The sequence below is a fragment of the Micrasema longulum genome, unplaced genomic scaffold, assembly GCF_059751315.1.
Source record: "Micrasema longulum isolate JH-2025_06_02 unplaced genomic scaffold, ASM5975131v1 h1tg000026l, whole genome shotgun sequence".
In the NCBI taxonomy this organism is placed as follows: Eukaryota; Metazoa; Arthropoda; class Insecta; order Trichoptera; family Brachycentridae; genus Micrasema; species Micrasema longulum.
In genome coordinates this window covers 1,237,826-1,243,825 of record NW_028277233.1, presented here as the reverse complement: position 1 = coordinate 1,243,825, position 6,000 = coordinate 1,237,826, and the positions used below count along the sequence as shown (strand labels likewise).

Here is a 6,000-nt window from a genome sequence, read left to right as displayed (position 1 = left end):
TATGAAAAATTAAAAACTATCACTAATACAAAAACTTTTTTCTAATAACCATAATTTGAGCAAACGTCTCACTCCCGTATTTAACTCAGTATTTTTAATATTGTTTGGTAACATGTTAAATATTTTAGGTATACTGTATTGCAGTGTCTTTTTGCCATATTTATTGCAATGTCTAGGAACAGCTAGCCCTTCCATACTAGTAAACCTGGTGTTGTAATCATGTACCAACTTGTGTTTATACTCGGAGTGCGACGCATGCTGTCAAATTAATTTGTACCAAAGTAGAGCCCTAACAGATAATTTATTTACAGATTTATACATCAATTATATTGAAATATTGTGTCTCTGGCGGTATACATTTTTATATGTATGACTATATGTTTTCAGAATAAAATAGCTTAAAATAAATGATTTTTTGTTCTACTGATTATCTATTATAATGTGTGCTTATAAAAAAAGCTGTTTTTACCCTTTTATTTCATACTAATGATAGACAAAAAAATCGTCATCAAAATGTAATTAGTACCTATCTATACATACAGTAGTTACATGGATGCTATTTAAATTTATGAAATGTTGTAATTTTGTAAAAAAGTATTTTTATAATAATTATTATTGTTACTATACACTACCAGCTATTAAGCTAATGCGTGTATATCAAGTGTACATGGTTATTAAACATTATAAACTTATGTGTGCATCTAGGTGGTTTTTTAATACATTAACTTAACTAGCACCAATCACTTTTTTTTTTTCTTTTTCAATAATTTTTCAATCAGCCATTCCATTTCTCCACGACTAGATTTGTTAGGAAATTCTTCCTGGGGTTGGATGAGAAGGAGGTAGTGTTAAGTTTCAATGACTGACCTCTGAGATGGAGGTTTTCATGCATAGTGAACATTGATTTCAACTTGGGTACATTATATTGCTCAGTTAAGATTTTTTTTTTTTTTTTTTTTATTTATTCATATTTTTCGCTTACAAACTATAAATTAACAATAAAAATAATCTGACCTCACTGGGGTTTCCCGTGCCGAGGACACTTAACAATTTTGTTTTTTTTATTACATTTGAGAATAAACAAAGAAGACTCACTTAAAAAACAAACATAATTAACAAATATTCAGACAGTTTTAAAAACAAGGTATTTATATACATCTATATTATTTATATTACAAAACACACAATGAAAACAACAAAAACCTAACATAAGCCATACAGTTGTGGAGCAGTTGATTCAGCATTGGTATGGGCGAATAGACAATCCATTTTACTTCTACCTAGCTCCACTATCCATTTTTTTATAGCCTTTTTAAACATTTTCTCATTACTAATTGCTTTAATAGATAGTGGAAGTAGGTTATAGATTTTAATTGAATAATACTCAGCGAACGAACTGAACGTTTCAATCTAGTCACCACGCTGTCTCCGCTCTTCCAGTGAACTTAACCCAAGCTGCCTTAAGCGGTCCTCGTATGATTTATTTCTTAGAGAAACTCCCCTTTTACTGCACTTCTCTGGACTTTCTCCAACAACTCTATGTGTTTTTTAAAATAGAAACTCTAGATTTGGTAGGCATACTCCAGGAGTGGATGAACATATGTTTTATAAATTTTGAGGAACAAATCTTGGGTGACGTGAGCGAATGTGAGCGCATATGTAAGTTTTTTATTTATTCATTATGTATTTGATAAATAATTTATCCAAATATGGATGTCAATTCTTGGGGTCATTTTCAACGAAAAAAATATTCGCTATTAGAAAATGGAAATTACTTTGGGGTAGAGTGGGGTTCGAACTCTGACCCGTGAATCCGCAAAAGTATCCACGGGACTACAAATCGACTATTTTTTATTTTATTTTATTTTTATTTAAATTTTTCATTGATAAACCCTTACGGGTTACATAAATTTGACAAAGTATTTTTTTCTTTTAATATAAAGTTTATATTTGAAGCACTAACTTTGTGGTTATTAATTATAATAAAATAAATAAAACAATTATTAAATATTTTTTCTTTTAAAATTCACATTCTACTGTTAATAATAATATTTTTAACATCGTTTGTAAAGGTTGTCTGAGTCTTTTGTTTAGTTTTGTCTGGTAGTTTATTGTATAATTTCAGTCCATGGTTTATTAGTCTCGATTGTCCTTTTCTCGTTTTAGAAGGTTGTATATGATATTTTTCTGATATTCTCGTATTGTGTTCATGTTTTCTACAGTTTTTTTTACATGTTTTAATTCTTCGTCTACAATTATATCAGTGGTTAATTTATGAATAAATTCTAAGGATTCGAGATTAAAGAGTTCAGTTACATTTAAATGTTTTGTTTGTTAAAAAAGTTATTGAATTGCTGTTAGATAGTGTAGGTCATATACTAACTTTATTATTTTATTTTGCTGTCTTTGTAGTCTGTTTATGTAATTTTGATTTCCTGTTCCCCATAGTAGTTGCATATAACATATTTCAGTTTTTACATAGGCTTCATACATAAAAAAAATTTCCTTTATTAAAACAAAGTTTATGATTTAAAAAAAAGACTCGATAATGTCGCCACTTTGCTAATTAAATTGTTGATATGAATTGTCCATTTCAATTATCTGTCTACTGTTAGTCCTAAGTATTTACCATGTTCAATTTCAGTCAGTCGTTCATTATTTATGTAAGCATCTACTTTGTGACATTTTTTTCTAGATTAAAAATGGATAATAAAGCATTTTATTTTATATTTATCCAATGTTACATATTCGTTCAGGACAATGAATATTAAACAATATGCACATAATTTAAGTAATAAAAAAAAAAACTTAAAATGTCTTACGACTTTCGTAACAACATAAAATTTCCCGAAGAAATCGCGAAGGGTCGAAGATTATGAAGTGGTGAAAAATAAACATCCAAAATAACGGGATGAGAAAACGAACCGTTCCTCGAAGGGGACATATCCCGGGGGCGTACTGGAACTTCACATTACCGAACCCACCCCTATTATGTGTAAGGTTACCGGTGCCGGTACCGGCAATGGAAATTATTGCTTTTTTAACATGCAAAATAAATTAGCATACCATTGCTAAAACTTTAGTTCATTGGATGTTATGAGATGTAAAATAAAAAGGTTACAATGTACATCGATAACAACCATTTAACTTTATTCCCCATTTTAGGACAGTCAAAAAACAAACACATTTTTTTTACCTCGATTTTAATTGCATTAATAAACTACATCTTCCACCAAGAATTTTCACTAACAAAAATACAAAATATGCTGTTATATAATATTCACGTTATTTTTTTTATTGAGGCCTTGTTAAGTTATTTCTAAAGTCACAATTGATTACATCACATTTAATACTAAAATGTATCAAAAATATAATTTATAGTGATAGGGTCTTGAAAAAGTTCTTGATTTTTCCCGACAGACAGTGTTATCTTAGCCTTTTTAAATTGGCAATACTACAGCCAGCTTCATTATGAAGGCCTTTAGGCTGAAATCGAAGTATGTGTTATTCCGCTAAAGTATAAAAAATATATTAATTCATTGAGGTAAGCACGTCGAATTTTGTGCCAAAAAAAGAGTGTTTGTTGGGAATTTTACTAACTAACACATAACTACATAATTTTTTTTTAAACGCAGTTGAAGCACATAAAATTCTTGTATCAAACATGTTTTATCAGAAATAATGTTCAAAAAATTGATTTCGACGGTTTAAAAACAATGATTTTGATGTTGTTTATAATGCTCGGCGCACGTGAAAAAGTTTAAAGACGAAGAATTGGAAGCATTTCTCGAACCCACAGACGCAAAATTAACTTGCGCAAAGAAAAAAAAGCAAGAAAATTGGGTGCCGTACGAATTGAAACCGTGACATTCAAGTCCCCAATACAAAGTTTTTATGGAATAGTATAATAATATCACTTTTACACATTAATGTCCAATATTTTTTTTTTGCTTAAATTATTGTTCCGTGTCATTTTGAAACCATGTAAAAAAATGATTTGCAACAGTTAAAGCAATAAATTTAGATCGGAATAACTCCCTAGAGAGGAAATCCAGCATGACTGAAAACCTTTGAACATACTCAAAACATTGTAGACATATTATTTTTTGCTGAAAATCAGTATTGTTTTTGCACCGGTTGCCCAGTTGTAAAACTTAAAAGTAAAGAAATTACGCATCAAAAACCGTGATATCATTAAATTTTTGTAAGAATTTTTTTTTTTTTGTAGTTGCTATTGCTTTTATAAATTCATCATGATTTCGCAATGCGAACGCTAATCATCACTGGTACAAGTACTGCACGCAACACTCGGGTGGCTGCGTGCGCATCCGTCTTCCGTCCCTTTTCCTTCTTTCTACAGATCGTAGCGGCTGCTACGCCAAACTAACACCAACGCGGGTGGATATACCTATACCGTACGGGCGCACACACACACGAAGGTCACCACACAACACAGAGATCATCTCGCGGGACGCCCGTTAGATCAACCACTCCTTTGCTGTATCGTCGAATTCCATCAAATTAATTAAAAATCGAGTGAAAATCTTTCTCTACGCGGATAAGTACGCGAACACGCGCGTTTTTAACGCGAAACCGCGACCGAAAAACACCCAAGTCGGGCTGTATAAGTCATAACACGTCCGCACCGCAAAATCACATTTTGACATTTTTTATTTACCGCATCAAAGTGAACCTGAAAGTCAAATGCAGCGTGAAATACTGTGAAATCGCTCGACCCAACGTCTCCACAATCTAACATTTGAAGAAAAAAGACTTCATCATTAAAACAGTGACAAAAAAACACAATTTATCATTCTAATGTGATCCAATGACATTTGAACTTTATACGTCGTGTGTTTTTAGCGGCGTCAATAATAATAACATGTAATTTATTCAAATAAGATTTTAATCCATACATATCAAAAGGGTCACGTACCCAGCCTTAAAATACTTATCATAAAATAATGAATATGAATTAATTTTAAGCTTCTTATAATACAAATATATTCTTAATTAATGAATTGATTACATAAAAGTGTTTATATTAAAATAATATCAATTTCACGTGGAAGGATATCCATCCTAACCTTACTTTCGGTCGTGCAAAATAAACCATTCGTTCGCTTAAAAAAAACGGGAATTTCCATCGCTCAAACAGTAAAGGAGTGGATTATTTAAAATATATCATATAACAAATCATTAAATCATTTTTATATAAAACATTATTTACAAAACAAAAATCAACATACATATCAATGTAAATCGTTTTTGAAAGCTATATTATCCTTTAACCTAATTAAACATATCAAAATATAAGACTTAAATATTAAATAACATTCGCTAATAATATTAATACTATTGAATTATTTAAATATATCGTATTTACAAGAGTTTCTATCAATTTCAACAAGAATTCGCTGCCAACTTCAACCGGTAAGTACAATCTATAGTTTACGCCCCTAATGTGTAATTCAATACACATTTACAAAATTAAGTTGTATAATAGTGTCTGTATTTTTGTAACACAATTGTAAATTCTTCAGTCAAAATAAAACGAAAATTCTGGAGAGAGCTTTCGTATGCTTTTATTACTGCCATCTATTAATTAAGCTCATAACTATGACTAAAGCTGCTCCAAAAGTTGCATTCCAGGATTATTTTTTATTGAGTATTCAACGTTTCTGTCATTTTAATGACAAAAATCTTAGTGTATGGCACTTAATTTTAATTCTCTGTAAATTTTTACAGTCTTAAGCACGCACTAAGTAGATTAAATGACGAGAAGTTTAATCATAAAAGATTTTTAAGTATTTAGATTTTTAAATTCATATTGAACATCGAGACGCAATACGATACTTTTACAACAATTTTTATAAAAAAATCGGCAAAAAATGTTGTTTTTCATTTTAGAAAAAAGTTTTAAAAAAACCTAGTGATCAATTTAAGTTACACACAATTCAAAATTAAATGTTTTTAATTGTTTTTATGAACATGTTTTTA

General features: G+C 30.0%; 1 protein-coding gene across 1 annotated transcript in view; it reads left to right on the top strand.

Moving 5' to 3' along the window:
* Positions 1-5,305: 5,305 nt before the first annotated feature.
* cpo (RNA-binding protein) overlaps positions 5,306-6,000 on the top strand; it is a 545,686-nt gene continuing 544,991 nt past the window's right edge. The window contains exon 1 of the mRNA XM_088223900.1: positions 5,306-5,433. The gene's annotated coding sequence lies outside the window, so the exon portion shown is untranslated. The remainder of the gene's footprint in view (positions 5,434-6,000) is intronic.